The sequence below is a fragment of the Diachasma alloeum genome, unplaced genomic scaffold, assembly GCF_001412515.2.
Source record: "Diachasma alloeum isolate Michigan unplaced genomic scaffold, Dall2.0 Dall_scaffold_00181, whole genome shotgun sequence".
NCBI lineage: Eukaryota > Metazoa > Arthropoda > Insecta > Hymenoptera > Braconidae > Diachasma > Diachasma alloeum.
Window position 1 is genome coordinate 898,346 of NW_021680347.1, and position 17,333 is coordinate 915,678.

At 39.8% G+C, this 17,333-nt stretch overlaps 1 long non-coding RNA gene across 1 annotated transcript; it reads left to right on the top strand.

Annotated features, from left to right (window-relative positions):
* Positions 1-1,982: 1,982 nt before the first annotated feature.
* Positions 1,983-3,200, top strand: LOC107045857. The gene is made up of 3 exons (XR_001461486.2): positions 1,983-2,284; positions 2,416-2,588; positions 2,769-3,200. It is a non-coding gene; the product is annotated as an uncharacterized LOC107045857 (long non-coding RNA).
* Positions 3,201-17,333: the final 14,133 nt, after the last annotated feature.

Here is a 17,333-nt window from a genome sequence, read left to right on the forward strand (position 1 = left end):
CCCCAAATCGCAGCCACCCGAGATCACTCTTCTTCTCCACTTCTGATCTATGATATTTCGTTACCTGTCACGCTACCCCCAACTGCATCAATACACACACACCCCCTCACAGCATCACGGAGCAATGGTTCGTTGACTCGGGCAATAATGCACTCACCTAAACCCCCCGTGCTACGTCAAACAACTCAACGGAATTATTTTCATCTCCACAAATCAAAACAACTGTAGCCCCGAAAGCAAAAAGACAAACCCCTAAAAGCCCAGATCAACCTCCAAAGCCACTGAGTAACACAAAACCTCCTGCGAAATGTCAAACTTCACTGTGCGGCCACATCACAAAAAGCCTCGTCGATAAATGGATTTTCGTTCCTGGTCCACCGCAGTATTGGACACGATGTCAATGTCTCGCGACCCCTTCTGGTGCCACAGAAGATACACGACAAGAAATGAAGATATAGAGCACCGAGAAATATTGCCAACAAACGCAGTGATCCTGAACTCTCACTGAATTGACATCTCCATTTTTAATATGACAAAATGTAACAGTGAATTTATTCAGTACGTGAGAATTTAAGAGACAGTGGAATTTATGTTGAGAAAATGAAAGGTTTAACGACTTACGGTCGACGACATCCTCGGAAGCGCGTCGAGAGAGACCTCACCCGCAACACACCGCCATATCAGGGATGATGCACAATAACATAGATATAGGGGGTCCGTAGAAAAGCCGAGAGAGGGAGAGGGGGACCGGCGGGGAAGGGATGAGGGTGAGAGGTAGTATTGGGTGGAGCGAATGGGGAACGTTGGGGGAGGACAAAACCCTTTGAAATCCAGTTGCGAGGGCACACGAAAATCACAACCTGTCACTGTGCACCCTTCAAATTATTCACTCACCCGTCTCTCGACGCTCTGTCACTCGCTCTTATCAACCCCCAAAAATTTCTCCAATCCTTCTTCTTCCCTCAAAATCGTTGGTCTGAATAAAAATTATTTTAAATATTCACTGAGTCTTTTTTTCACAGTATCGCGCGCCGGTTTGGCGCGATTTTATCCAGAGCGTAGCCATGGATACTGCGGCAGGAGGATCAGGGAAGGCCCTGGACTCTGTGAGCGCCCCTAGCCCGAAAATGTCAATATTCACCGCGCTACGATCACGCCCGTGGAGTGCGCCGCCTTTTTTCGTACTCCTCCTTTATTCCCTCTTATTTATTTACCTCATCCACCCTCATCCCTTTACCCCCGCCCGCCCCGCGTTGTCGTCTCAGTAGCACAAGTTATATTCACTAAAATTTCACAATCGGGGTTTTTTCAATGTCAAAATTTCTCTCGGCCACTTGGCAATTCAATTGACTCGGATGAATTTCAGCTGCAGTTGAAAATATGAACAAAAGCACTTGATTATTATGATGATCAGACTGTTTTGAATTCAATGGTTGAGAGATGAAAAATAATAGAAACCGAAGCGTATGGAAATGAGAGGTAGAATGAAAAATCGGTGAAAGGTTATAAAACTTGGGGGGTATGATAAAACGGTACGACGTTGATGGTCCAGACCGATGGTAAGTGTGGTTCTCTCGAACGCGGGGCTTTTTCGGTGGACGAATTTTCGTTCGTACCGGACTTAACCGTTGAGAGATGAGGGAGAGAGAGAGAGAGAGAGAGAGAGAGAGAGCGCGCAGAAAAAAAGACGGTGTGGGAGTGAGAGGAGCAGAAGGTTGGGTACCAAGGGGTGGTGGTTTGATAGAGGTGGGTGATATCGAAGTGGGTGGGGGAGAGTAAGAGGAGATGTACGGTGGGACTGCAAGCACTGTACACCACCGGTGAGGAGGAGGGCTGGCGTAACCATGACGATAGACGATCGATCCGCGACTTGCGCGCTTCCGCGTTACATCGCGAGGGATGGCAGAGGGTGACGAACAGAGAGGAGAGAAAAAAATTTGTACGGAGGTGACTGGAAGACGCGAGAAGGAGAGGGACGAGGAAGAAGGGATGAATCCTTCACTCTCTGCCCCCTGTGACATCTCGCCTCTCTTCGTTAGTCTTCTCCGGAGGTTTTTTTTTCGTCTTCTTCGAAGTTTCGTGTGATGTACACAAGATCGGCGAGAGGAGTTGCATAAAAATTCAATGGTAAATGGGTAGAAGGAAACAAGAGAAGATCGGTGGGATGAAGGGGGAGGCGAGAGGAGGGATAATGAAGGCCTGACAGGGCGAGGACCGTATCCAGGCGCGGCACCCTTATACCTTTGAATCCCGCTGTTCTCCGCCTGCATGACTGCATAGCGCTGTATGTATATATGCGATTAAGGCGTCGGCCCAATGCCCCTCCCGACTACTGGTCTCGACAACGGAGGTCATCGTCATTTCACCCCTTTCTATATATTTTTTTCCCCTCTCTCAATGTTTTTTTCTCTACAGTGGTAATACCCGGCCTGAACTGAATTGGATCTATCGCGCGGGTCAGAAGGGTAAACTGAGGGGGAAGTACTAGGAGAGACTTGTCAACAGAAGGCAAAAGGGTTCCCTCGTGGAACTCAAGCTGCAATGAGGGCAAGTGCACTGGCACTTCACTTTTACACGTAATGTGCAGGGTAAGAATACCGACACATGGGTTTTATGGATTGTAAAAAAGGTATTGATTCTTTTTTGCCGTAAAATAGGAGAGCTTTTTCAAAGTATTAAATGGGAAACGGCAGTTTGAGTAAATTTATGAGTCTGTGAATTGTTGAAAATTTTCCAGTGTGAAGTTGAAACTTTAATCGTATTCACAGGCAATTCCGGCATTAACTACTGGGAAAGAGATTTTAATTAACTCCGGGTCATTGGGAGTTGAAAGGAAACTGATTCATTATTCGAAATTCAAGAGGATAACAATAGGATAGAAGCTCGTCTTGTTCAGTGAAAAAATCGGCCTCTACCTGTTTTCTACCCGAACGAATCAAAACACAAGGAAGTAAAACTGAGAAGAGCCATTGGTCAAAAGTACAGCCTTTTAACCTTAAAACACCAGTGTAAACTCTGAGTTTGTATTTACAGTGTCAGTAAAGACAGTTGCACAACCACTGTTGTTACCTTTTTGGCAAGTACAACAGTTAGTTATACTCATAGTGACTTATTATTTTGTTACAATGTGTTTATTTATTTCATTATTCATTGTCACTAGAGACTTTTACCCCCGAAAGTTCAATAAACTGCTTTTTTTAATCAGCAAGTGGTGACATCTTGCGTGAGTGCAATATACCGAGATTCGCAATGACGGAATATGCATAAAATGAAAATGATGTTTTGATTCATGCTATTTTCATGGAGACTTTTGAAACAGAAAACATTGTCTTAAGGGGAGACTACTACGAGTTTTAAGGATGTTCTACACCCTTTCTGCCAAAATTCACGTTTTTTTAAATTTTTCTGGCAAACTTGTGATGAAATTGACGTGAAAAAATATAACGTTTTTGCGTTTTGTCATTATTTAATGACTGACGAAATTTTAAGGTGGTGCGAACATTTTTCTGCGTTTTCTCTAAACTTTTAAAAAGAATCACAAAACTGTAGAAAAAACGCATGAAAATTATCGCACCACTACGCAACTTCGTGAGCCATTAAAGAATGACAAACCACAAAATCGTTATATTTTTTCACGTCACTCCCATCGATAATTTGCCAAAAAAATGAAAACAACGTCAATTTTGGCTAAAAGGGTGTCGAACATCCCAAAAAGTCGCGGGCTATTGGAGTGAGATTTCGCGTGCATTGAAGATCGATTATATATGTCTAAAAACGAATAATTAGCGCAAAAAAATGTGGCGCGAGCCACAAACGTATTATTTCGAAATTTAGTTAACGCGTCTAGAATATTCTGTACCGTCATATTCGAGACGGGCATCATTCTGTCCTTATCCCTCACGAGATTTCTGGACGGTTCTCGAACCTTCCATAACAATAGGTATTTAACCTCGCACGCTCCCCCACGAACAGTCATTCAGTCGGTTCAGTCCGATTCAGTCCAATTTATATATACGATGTGAACACATCTCTCTGCGATAAATACAACGCCTTTATATTCCACAACCACGAGTTATTATTGCGTCTCTATACACCTAACCGCCACAAAAAAATTGTTTATTGTTCATTTGCCCCGCAGACGCTTAAAATGTTAGAAATAGTCCAGAGCCTCCAGTTTTTGAGCTGCAGAGTTTTTTTTCAACATTTTTTAAAAAATATGTGCAATAACAATTATGAATTATTTTGTTGAAATTCAACTCATTGACAGTTAATTTCGTCATTTTTTAATAAAAAATTGCACCATTCATGTAAAATAGCCCGAAAAATGTTTCTGAAAGAATCGAGAATATATTTAAAAAATTTTAAGGATAATTTTTCTGCCTATTTTACACGAATAGCCCCAATTTTTATATTACACAAAACGAAATTAGCTGTGTAGGAGTCGAATTTCAAAAAAATAATTCGTAATTGTTATTGTACACATTTTTTCAAAAATTTTGAAAAAAAAATCTCTCTAGTTGAAAAATTGGAGGCTCCGGACTATTTTTAACATTTGAAGCGTCTGCAGGGCAAACGAACAATAAACAATCAATTTTTTTGCGCTAATTATTCGTTTTTAGACATATAAAATCGATCCACAATGCATCTCACTCCAATAGCCCGCGACTTTTAAAACTCATCATACACTGAGAGAAAAACGACAAGGTTCTCAAACAAGTCTTACTTGTAGCAAGAAAATAGTTTTTTGAAAATGTCTAAAAAAGGATTTTTTTGTGCCAAACATGCAGAGAGTGTGCCGTAATGAAAAATTTTTGTTGCAAAAATAGATTTAGTAGTTAAAAAAAAATTGGATTCTCTGTACACGCAAGAACTATCACTTCTAGCACTACCCCGAGTGGAAATTGCTTCAGGCCCACCTGAAGCACGATCAGAACTTGATCAGGTTTTTGTAAGGTTCGACTGATCCGGTGATTCCTGATGAGAACCTGACCAAGTTCTGATCCAGCAGATCGGATCCGAAAAACTTCAGGCGGGTTCAGATCAAGTTCTGATCAAGTAGACATGATCAGATGATGCCTGATGAGAGCCTGACCAAGTTCTGATTCAGCAGATCGGATCCAAAAAACTACAGGCGGGTTCAGATCAAGTTCGACTTGATCAAGTTCGGATCCATTCGTCCTGATCAAATCCGGATTGATCAGAGGCGTAACATGTCTGATCAAGACCGGATCCGTCAAGTTGATCAATACCTGATCAGTGGTCAGGTCTAACCTGATCCGAACTTGATCAAGACCTGACCGGAATTTCCACTCGGGACTCTTTCGTTATTCGATACTCCCATACGTATTTTGCTCCCGAAAAATCTTTGTTTTATGCAAAACAAGGGATAGTAGTTTTTCGTTTCGTCCGTCTAATCATCACAGACAAGAAATGAACTCTTAAGTGAAACAATAATAATGATATGATAGCAATCTTGTAACTTAAGCGTAAAATATTTGTTGATAAATTTTCCTCTATATGAGATATTTTCATTCTGAAAAGGCACCGTCTGGTGTGAATTATCCGCCTCTTGAGCCAAACAATGAAATTCGATGATGTCTCGAGTATTTGATCGCCAATGTTGATAAAATTTTGTTGGCACAACCTCCGAGACACCACGATTCTTTTTATCACAACATAAAATGTTGAGTTGTGAATAACAATATTTAATAGATTAATTTTAAAAAAATTTCACAATTTTTCGTAAATTGAAAACACATTTATGAAATAATGAAAAGTACCGTTAGCGACCCAGTAATGGAACCCTTAAGAAACGAGGCTCAGTTACGGAACCGTATTATTTTCAATAACTTAGAACTTTTGTGGAATGGATATTTTTAGCTTCAGAGAAAGTGTACATCCCATAATTCCCATAATTTTTGAGGATATCCATGTACTTTCGCCATTTGTTCTCCAGTGAAATGGTTTTCTATTTTTGTAGTCAAACATCAGAGCTTTCATTTTAGTAACCGATTTCGAACATACCAAAAATAACGAACATTAACAGAAAAAAAGCTAAAATCGTATGAAAACTACACCACCAAGATCATTTTGAAAGTAAAAACAGGAAAAAATTACGTTTTTCGTGGTTATACGGAGCAAAATCGATCAGGTCCGCGATTTCCCCTAGTTATTCCCATATTCCGTCAGATATAACAAACGGCTCAATGGGTCCCGAGGCCCAGCGAAGATTTTTAAATTTCACCGACGTATCCCCTTAACTTCGTTCATCACAGTAAATATTTAGGGTCACATGGATTTTCGGCTAAATGTGACGCTGATTCCATAACCGGTACCGCTTCCATAACCGGGTCACTGACGGTAATAAGGTGAACAAAATTCCAAACGTTTCAGTTTTTTGTTGGAAACCGTATGCTTCTATAGGTGACCTATGGACGGATAAAAAAGCTACGGTTAAAGAGCCATCGAAATCACGTAACAGTTATGTTTGAATCCATAAAATTTCTGGAACTTTGCCAGGAGGAAAAATTTATTTCTCGCTTCACGTTTTTTCCGTATTCTTACGGAAAAATTCGCGAAAAGGCATTTCATCTCAGTTCTAAACTTTGTCACGTAATTTTTCCTGAAGTTTTCTCTCTGTGTGTTAAATTCTGGAAATTATTATTGACATATCTCGTAAATAGCTTTCAGCAACCATTTTAAATTTCGTGGGATTCAAGATGTAAAAAGCTCAAATTCAAATTTTCTTGAGGATTTTTTGCATTTTTTCCACCCGCCATGATATCCTTAAGGGGAGACTACTATGAGTTTTAAAAGTCGTGGGTTATTGGAGTGAGACTTTTCATACGTTGAAGATCGATTATATAGATCTGAAAACGAATAATTAGTGCAAAAAAAATTTTTTTCATTGTTCGTTCGCCCGAAAACGCTTAAAATGCTAAAAACAATCCAGGGCCTCCAATTTTTGAGCTACAAAAGATTTTTTTTCTCAAAATTTTCGGAAAAATGTGTTGAACAATAATTACAAGTCAGTTTTTTGGAATTCGACTCCTACACAGCTGATTTCGTTTTTTTTCATATAAAAACAAATTCACTGTTTGTGTGAAAAAAATACAAAAAAAGCAAATTTAGCCATGTAAGAGGCGAATTAAAAAAAAAACTAGCTCGTTATTGTTATTCCACATATTTTTCCAACAATTTTGCAAAAAAAAATCCTCCGTAGCTCAAAAATTGGAGGCCCTGGACTATTTTTAGCATTTTAAGCGTTGCCGGGCAAATGAATAGTACAAAAAAATTTTTTGCACTAATTATTCGTTTTCAGATCTATATAATCGATCTTCAACATATGAAAAGTCTCACTCCAAAAGCCCACGACTTTTAAAACTCATAGTAGTCTCAGGACCACAGTGAGAGCTGGTGAATGCTGACTCCTTACTTACTTGCACCGAAAAAATAGAAAAAGAGAAATGGGCAGGGTATCGACTGATTCAAGTCTTGGAATTCTAGAAAATTCCCTGGAGGCAATTTGATTTCCGCGAAAATTGGAACGGAAATATTGGAACATGAGTTTTTAAACTACTAATAACATTATCACATCAAGCCATCGTAATGAATAAATGTGGATAAAAAGCGTTAAGTATTGATATCACGCAAATATCTCGAATGAGAACATCAATTTTCGGATAACTGACACTATCACATTTAGTCAGTGTAATAAAAGTGAATAAAAAGCATTAAGTGTTGACCTCACGCGAGGGTTGTTACACGAAGGGAGTTTCGCTCATAATTCACCCTTTGCGTGATATCAACACTCAACGCTTATGTAATTCAAAATTACAGTTAACATCTACACGACATCTCCAAAATGATTCATTCAAAAGTACGATTACTCAGTTCCAATTGAAATCTAATAGAAAGCTTCGAGAGTTCATCGCAGTGATGCCGCGAGACGAGAAATGACACCTTCTCGTCCCATCTCGTCTCCACCTACACTGAGAGAAAAACGACAGTTCTCAAACAAATCTTACTTGTGCCAAGAAAATCGTTTTTTGAAAATTATCAAAAAAGAATTTTTTTGTGCCAAACATGCAAAAGGTGGTCGAAATGAAAAATTTTTGCCGCTAAAATAGATTTAGTAGTTAAAAAAAATTGCTTTCGCTGTACACGCAAGAATAGTATATTTCGTCATTAGGCCGAAAAAAACTTTTCTGTACTGCTTCTCACGATTTCTCGTCTGGGAATTGGTATTACATACTTCCTCAGTACACTCAACGTAAGAGCAATTATGGCTATTATTATATTATGGCTATTTATTCTTTTAAAAAAATCAAGAAAATGTATGTGGTACTTAATGGAATTTACAAAATCACTCAACTGTTTACTTCTCTACTGCGTCGTACATTCCAAATTATCCGCCTCTTGAGCCAAATATTTCGTTGCTGCAAAAAGCAGAACAATTATTCATGTTTGAGACTTTCAAATTCGAACCAAACAAATTCTTTTTTGGCAATTTTCAACTAGCGATTTTGTTGGCCCAAACAAGACTTGTTTGACAACGTGTTTGTGTTTCTCTCAGTGTACGAGAGATATTTCTTCTTTCGTCTCGTCGAGAGTCGAAAGATTCTCTCGCAATCTCTCGTCTCATCTCGTCGGGTCTCACATGGAAAACTTATCTCGTTAGTCAGGAAATAGCTATTTTCGTCACAAGGCCGAACAAAAACTTTTCTGAAGAGTGTGAGGGTTGCAGACCGAGGCGAAGCCGAGGAATGCAATCACACGAGTCAAAAAAGTTGCTATCGGCCGAGTGATGAACATAATTTTTCTTGACAATGTCCGTAAACGGGTTCGACGGACTCGAAGTGTCTGTAAAACGACGTTTTATGGACAGTGTGGTGAAAAATAGCAATCAGAACAAACGAGAGTCCAAAGAAAACAACAGTCAGAAAAAATGACGGTAAAAAAATAACGGTTAAAAAATATAACCGTCTCGTTCCTCTCATTCTCTCGGCCAATTTTTCTCGTCTCGTCTCGTCTGCTCGTTTCTCTTTCGAAACACCGTCTCGTTTCGTTTGTCTCCCGAGTCGAGGATTTGGTTCTGATTGGACGTACACAGGTCTTTCAAGATCTCTCCAGACCTAGATGGACCTGGTAAGTCCTAATCAGTTCTGCGACGTACTTTCCCAGAGACCTTTCGAATCTTCAGTTCTTTTCGGTCCTGAGAAGTCCTCCTCGAAGCTACCGAGAACGCGTGATTTTACGAGCGGGTGAAGGGGAAGGCATGTATGCGGAGGGTTGAAATTTGTAGCCAATGAAGAGACAGGGTTGCAGAATATATTTCAGCCACCCTCATCTCCCCGTTTGCAGGCGGTGTTTAAATAAAAAATAGTGAACGTTGATTCTGTATTTATTGACCCCCTGATGCCAATGAAACCCTCGGAGGTGACAGAAAAGGGGAAAAAAAATTTTCATTGTCACGTGGGTCAAGGGTGAATGTCGATTTTCGCCAAAATTGAATTTTTTCGCCAAGTGAAAGTTGATTCTGTATTTTCTAACAATTCTGATGCCAATGAAACCCCCGAAGGCGCGACAAAAGTCGAAATAAAATTTTTTTTTTCACCCCGAGCCAAAGAGTCAGATTTTCTGTTTTTCCAGAGGGAAAGTCGACTTTCGCCAAAATCGAATTTTTTAGTCGGGCGAGTGTTGATTCCAACTATTTAAGCGACGGGCTATTCAGAACTATCAAAAGTATGTGGAAAAAGTGAAAAATGAAAAAAAAAATTTTTCACCGGAGGCCAAAGTGTCGGATCTTGGATTTTTCCGGGGGGAAAGTCGGTCCAAGGGTCACAAGGGTCAAAGTGTCAGATCTTGGATTTTTCGCCAAAATCGAATTTTTTAGCCGGGTGAACGTTGATTCCAACTATTTAAGCGACGGGCTATTCAGAACTATCAAAAGTATGTGGAAAAAGTGAAAAATGAAAAAAAAAATTTTTCACCGGAGGCCAAAGTGTCGGATCTTGGATTTTTCCGGGGGGAAAGTCGGTCCAAGGGTCACAAGGGTCAAAGTGTCAGATCTTGGATTTTTCGCCAAAATCGAATTTTTTAGCCGGGTGAACGTTGATTCCAACTATTTAAGCGCCGGGCTAGTCAGAACTGTCAAAAGTATGTGGAAAAAGTGAAAACTGAGAAACCGTTTTTTTTGGCCCCAGCCAAAGGGTCAGATTTTCGGGTTTTCCGGGGCAAGTGGATTTTCGCCAAAATCGAATTTTTTAGCCGGGTGAACGTTGATTCCAACTATTTAAGCGACGGGCTATTCAGAACTATCAAAAGTATGTGGAAAAAGTGAAAAATGAAAAAAAAAATTTTTCACCGGAGGCCAAAGTGTCGGATCTTGGATTTTTCCGGGGGGAAAGTCGGTCCAAGGGTCACAAGGGTCAAAGTGTCAGATCTTGGATTTTTCGCCAAAATCGAATTTTTTAGCCGGGTGAACGTTGATTCCAACTATTTAAGCGACGGGCTATTCAGAACTCTCAAAAGTATGTGGAAAAAGTGAAAACTGAAAAAAAAAATTTTCACCGGGGGCCACAGGTTCAGATTTTCGGTTTTTACTTGGAACAAGGGTCAGATTTGTTAACACTTTCATTTTTTATTTGCACAATGCATGCAAGCGGAGGGGCAAGAGTGGCTAGAATAGATTCTGCAATCTTCTCCGCTTGTTGGGTAAAAATGTCAAGCCTCCGCATACATGCATCTCCCCTCCACCCTCCCGTGTAATGTCGATTTTCGAGATTAAAAAAAAAATAATAATTGCATTTTCTATTTGAATAACGCATGAGTAAACAGGGATATCAACGCAGATTTAATATAGGCCCATAGAATTACGGGTCCGGCAAGGATTTGGAAAGTCTGAATGCAAGTCCTGCTTACACTTAACAAGTGCTGAAATGGGACATAACCAGAGGTAGAAAGGTCTCGGAAGCACTTAGGAAGAGGCTTCCCAAGACCTATCCAGTTCTGAACGGAAAGACCTAAGTAGAATTTGTCAGGTTCAATTATTCGACTCGGGTTCGTCTCGTCTCATTTCTCTCGTCTCTCGCAGCATAACTAGTTCATCGAAAAATGAACTAGCCGCGATGAACTAGTATGCAGCTATAATCTAATGCATGCTATTCGATGTTTTATATACAACGTTACCTGATCACGCTCGTTAAAACGCAGAGATTTATAGCGTGTCAGCGGGAAATCCGATTTAATTTTGCGGCAGACACTCTGGTCCTGAAGGACTTGTCAGTCCTTTGTTTTAAGGATACAAACAGGTTCTGCTGCGTAGATTGAGAAGCAAAGATAGGACTAGGGCGATATCCGCAAAGAAGTTGCGGAGATTTTGAAAAGTTCACTGCTTACCAGGCCTTTTTTAACAATGCATATCTCAAACATGGCAAAGAAATCGAAATTGTGGTAGTTTTTTTTCAACGTGCTCAACACCATAGCATTGGAATGAGGAGGAGGACTGGCCGGCTAACGAAGATACTAATTTAGCAGCAAATCAAGAGAGTAAAATACCGTTCACAGATTATACACTGATAGGAAAGGATTAGTTATTGTTAACGAATGGATTTGGTTGGAGGCGAGGGTCTCTTCGATCTCACCAAATGTTCATTCGATAATAGTTAACAAATGTATATTTGAGGAGCCTTGTTTGACTCGACTTTCACCTTTCAAGTGAACCATTCGTTAACTATTGACGAATATTTATTTGGTCATATTCAACTCTGCCATTCGTTAATAGTTAACGAATCCCGTTTGGAATAAATGAATCAGTCTATCAGTGTAGGAAGGATTTTAAAAATAAATCCTTTCCAATCACTGAACCAAAGATGAATCGAGTAAGAGTCGCTAAGGGCATTGAATACTTTCAATGGGCTTACAAAAAAATATAGAAAACCGTGGTTCTACGGGCATAATCTAACAGTCACTCGAGCAAATTCTATAGAAGATATATGAAAAGACTAAGTTATATAGAAAAATCGAATTCAGTTGACTTTTTCTATTGAATGCTTTCTGTTGAATGCTTTCTATTGAACATGTCAATAGAATCAGCCAAAAACTAATAGAAATTCAATAGAATTTTCCAACGAATTCGATAGGTATTTCTATTAAATTTTTTCATGCGTGGTGACTCGGATTAATCGCTCAAGAGCCAATCACTACAACCTGGCGAGTTCTCTTGCCAGAATTGGTATTACTGCTTCTCCAGAGTGTAAATGTAGGTGTTCTGAGGAGCACATAAATCACGTTTTATGGCAATGTCCAGTATATTCTGATGAGCGCCTAGAGCTTGTCAGTAAACTAAAAGTTAGGGAAATGTTTCCACCTTTCGATGTAAAAGCCTTCCTCAGTACACTCAACGTGATAGCAATTATGGCCATTAATTTATTCTTTTAAAAAAATTAAGGAAATGTATGTGGTACTTATTGGAATTTACAAAATCACTCAACTGTTTACTTCTCTACTGCGTCGTACATTCAACATTATTTTCTCTTTCCCAGTATTTTCTTTTACGAGCGGTTTATATATATGTGGGGCCTGTGTCCCTTACACACACAAATTTCAAGAACAACGGACCCTTGTCCGACACAGGGTGACAAGGGAAAACCATGGAGGCCAGAGGGCAAAGGAGCACTAGAGTTTCTCTCTAAGGAGTCAGTCTCTCGAGAAGAGAAGAGGCATGAAGACCTCTCAAATAAATAGTTCAGTTTTACCTGACTCTCTGTTTTCATTGACTTTCATCCTGATAAATCCCATAATTACAATAGTACTTATGTAAATGATCGATCATTCTTTCACTTTTGTATTATAATTATTATTGTTCTTCAGCACAATAAACCTATTGGTTCAAAATGCTTGAATAAAAAAAACATTATATCATCGACGTTTGGATTTGATGATAAATCATCGGGACTCTTCGAGAATCAGAATCCTATAAATATTTTGGAGGATTGCAAAGATTATCTGAGAAGACAGATATCGACATAATATCGCAAAACTAATTTCTTGCGTCAAATATCTCATCTCTTATGAATAAAACGCTTGGGATATGACTTCCGTATAATGAGTCAGACCGCGTAAAAATCCTGTGTTTATCGCCAAATGTTCATAACTTGAACACGAACACTTGGCGATAAAGTAAGAATTTCTAGCCTCAAAAAATCATTTATTTATTGTCAAAATATGAGAAAATAAAAAAAAAACAAAAAGCTCCGATTCAGTGAATCATGGATCAGAGATTTTCAGAGATTTTGAATGAATACAGAATTTATAGTCCTCGCTACAATAGAATGGTCGTGTCCCCACTCTCTAGAAATTACCTCCGACTCGACGTCCCCCACCTCCCAGATCCAAGATCATTCTTTCCTGGTGACGGCGATAGGGGGAGGGCAAAACGGACCACTGACACAAAATTGGTAATTTTTGTTTTTTATTCTTTTCTTCAAATCAGGAACACTGAATGTGTTGAATTAAAAGTGTGTTTCTTGGATCGTAACCGTCACAGGAGTTTTATAAACAGCAAGTGTCGTTGAACAGCAATTTGATCAGATTTGTTAATCACCTCAAATCACTAATGACTTTGAATTTTTTGCTTCCGAGTGGAAGCAAAAACAAAATTATCAATTTTCTATCAGTGGTTCGTTTTGCCCTAGGGGTCCGTTTTGCCCTATCCTCCCCAATGCAGGGGAGAACCTTCCGATATTTCTAAAATATAACCGTCACGTGCTCTCCATCGCAATGGTTTCGAAGGAAAGCAATAACATTTTTTCCATCTCTCAAACTTACTTAGTCTTTTCAGGAATATTATTCTAATTTCCAGAAAAAAACATCATTTTTGGTTCAGTATCATTGTTTTTTAGCCCGAGGAGCGTCGACTTCTTGTCTGAAATCTACTATGAATCTCGCTACCCGAGTCGAGGATTTGATTCTGATTGGACGTACACAGGTCTTTCAAGATCTCTCCAGACCTAGATGGACCTGGTAAGTCCTAATCAGTTCTGCGACGTACTTTTCCAGAGCCCTTTGGAATCCTCAGTTCTTTTCGGTCCTGAGAAGTCCTCTATGCTACCGAGACCGTGGGATTTTACGACGGGGTGGAGGGGAAGATATATAGGCGGAGGGTTGAAATTTGTAGCCAACAAGGAAACAGGGTTGCAGAATATATTTTAGCCACCCTCATTTCCCCGTTTAGGCGGTGTTTAAATAAAAAATAGTGAACGCTGATTCTGTATTTATTGACCCCCTGATGCCAATGAAACCCTCGGAGGTGCCAGAAAAGACGAAAAAAAATTTTCATTTTCACGTGGGTCAAGGGTCAGGGTGAAAGTAGATTTTCGCCAAAATTGAATTTTTTCGCCAAGTGAAGGTTGATTCTGCATTTTTTAACGATTCTGATGCCAATGAAACCCCTGGAGGCGCAACAAATGCCGACATAATATTTTTTTTCACCCGGAGTCAAAGGGTCAGATTTTCGGTTTTTCCGGGGGGAAAGTCGAGTTTCGCCAAAATCGAATTTTTTAGCCGGGTGAACGTTGATTCCAACTATTTAAGCGACGGGCTATTCAGAACTCTCAAAAGTATGTGGAAAAAGTGAAAAATGAAAAAAAAAAAATTTCACCCGGAGCCAAAGGGTCAGATCTTTGATTTTTTCAGGGGGGAAAGTCGGTCAAAGGGTCACAAGGGTCACGAGGGTCAGTGTCAGATCCTGGATTTTCCCAGGGGGAAAGTCGACTTTCGCCAAAATTGAATTTTTTTGCCGAGTGAACGTTGATTCCAACGTCTATTCATGCGACGGGTTATTTAAATCTCTCAAAAGTATGTGGAAAAAGTGAAAACTGAAAAAAAAAATTTTCCCGAGAACCACAGGGTCAGATTTTCGGTTTTTACTTGGAACAAGGATCAGATTTGTTAACAATTTCATTTTTTATTTGGACAATGCATGCAAGCGGAGGGACAAGACTGGATAGAATAGATTCTGCAACCTTCTCCCCTTGTTGGGTGAAAATTTCAAGCCTCTGCATCTCCCCTCCACCCTCTCGTGAAATGTCGATTTTCGAGATTAAAAAAAAAACAATAATTGCATTTTTTATTTCAATAACGCATGAGCCCGAGTCGAATAATTGGACCTGACAAATTCTCATTAGGTCTCTCCGTTCAGAACTGGATAGGTCTTGGCAAGCCTCTTCCCAAGTGCTTCCGAGACCTTTCTACCTCTGGTTATGTCCCATTTCAGCACTTGTTTCGGTGTAAGCAGGACTTGCATTCAGACTTTCCAAATCCTTGCCGGTCCCCGTAATTCTATGGGCCTATATTAAATCTGCGTTCATATCCCTGTTTCCTCATGCGTTATTGAAATAAAAAATGCAATTATTGTTTTTTTATTAATCTCGAAAGTCGACATTTCACGGGAGGGTGGAGGGGAGATGCATGTATGCGGAGGCTTGACATTTTTACCCAACAAGCGGAGAAGGTTGCAGAATCTATTCTAGCCACTCTTGCCCCTCCGCTTGCATGCATTGTCCAAATAAAAAAAGAAAGTGTTAACAAATCTGACCCTTGTTCCAAGTAAAAACCGAAAATCTGACCCTGTGGCCGCCGGTGAAATTTTTTTTTTTCAGTTTTCACTTTTTCCACATACTTTTGAGAGTTCTGAATAGCCCGTCGCTTAAATAGTTGGAATCAACGTTCACCCGGCTAAAAAATTCGATTTTGGCGGAAAATCCAAGATCTGACACTTTGACCCTTGGTGACCCTTGTGACCCTTTGACCGACTTTCCCCCCGGAAAAATCGAAGATCCGACACTTTGACCTCCGGTGAAAAAATTCTTTTTTCATTTTTCACTTTTTCCACATACTTTTGACAGTTCTGACAAGCTCGGCGCTTAAATAGTTAGAATCAACGTTCACCCGGCTAAAAATTTCGATTTTGGCGAAAATCCGCTTGCCCCGGAAAACCCGAAAATCTGACCCTTTGGCTGGGGCCAAAAAAAACGGTTTCTCAGTTTTCACTTTTTCCACATACTTTTGACAGTTCTGACAAGCCCGGCGCTTAAATAGTTGGAATCAACGTTCACCCGGCTAAAAAATTAGATTTTGGCAAAAAAATCCAAGACCTGACACTTTGATTCTTGTGACCCTTGTAAACCTTGGACCGACTTTCTCCCCCGGGAAAATCGAAGATCCGACACTTTGGCCTCTGGTGAAAAATTTTTTTTTTCATTTTTCACTTTTTCCACATACTTTTGATAGTTCTGAATAGCCCGTCGCTTAAATAGTTGGAATCAACGTTCACCCGGCTAAAAAATTAGATTTTGGCAAAAAAATCCAAGACCTGACACTTTGACCCTTGTGACCCTTGTGACCCTTGGACCGACTTTCCCCCCGGAAAAATCCAAGATCCGATACTTTGATACTTTGAGAAAAATTTTTTTTTTCATTTTTCACTTTTTCCACATACTTTTGAGAGTTCTGAATAGCCCGTCGCTTAAATAGTTGGAATCAACGTTCACCCGGCTAAAAAATTCGATTTTGGCGAAAGTCGACCTTCCCCGGGAAAAACCAAAAATCTGACCCTTTGAAAATTTGCAAAAAAAAACTTTTTCAGTTTTCAGTTTTTCCACATCCTTTTGAGAGTTCTGAATAGCCCGTTACTTAAATATTTGGAATCAACACTCGCACGACTAAAAAATTCGATTTTGGCGAAAGTCGACTTTCCCCCTGGAAAAATCCAAGATCTGACACTTTGGCCCTCGTGACCCTTGGGACCCTTCGACCGACTTTCCCCCTGAAAAAAACCCAAGATCTGACCCCTTTGGGTCCGGGTGAAAAATTTTTTTTTTCAGTTTTCACTTTTTCCACATACTTTTGAGAGTTCTGAATAGCCCGTCGCTTAAATAGTTGGAATCAACGTTCACCCGGCTAAAAAATTCGATTTTGGCGAAAGTCGACCTTCCCCGGGAAAAACCAAAAATCTGACCCTTTGAAAATTTGCAAAAACAAACTTTTTCAGTTTTCAGTTTTTCCACATCCTTTTGAGAGTTCTGAATAGCCCGTTACTTAAATAGTTGGAATCAACACTCGCACGACTAAAAAATTCGATTTTGGCGAAAGTCGACTTTCCCTCTGGAAAAACAGAAAATCTGACTCTTTGGCTCAGGGTGAAAAAAACAATTTCATTTCGACTTTTGTCGCCCCTTGGGGGGTTTCATTGGCATCAGAATTGTTAGAAAATACAGAATCAACTTTCACTTGGCGAAAAAATTCAATTTTGGCGAAAATCGACTTTCACC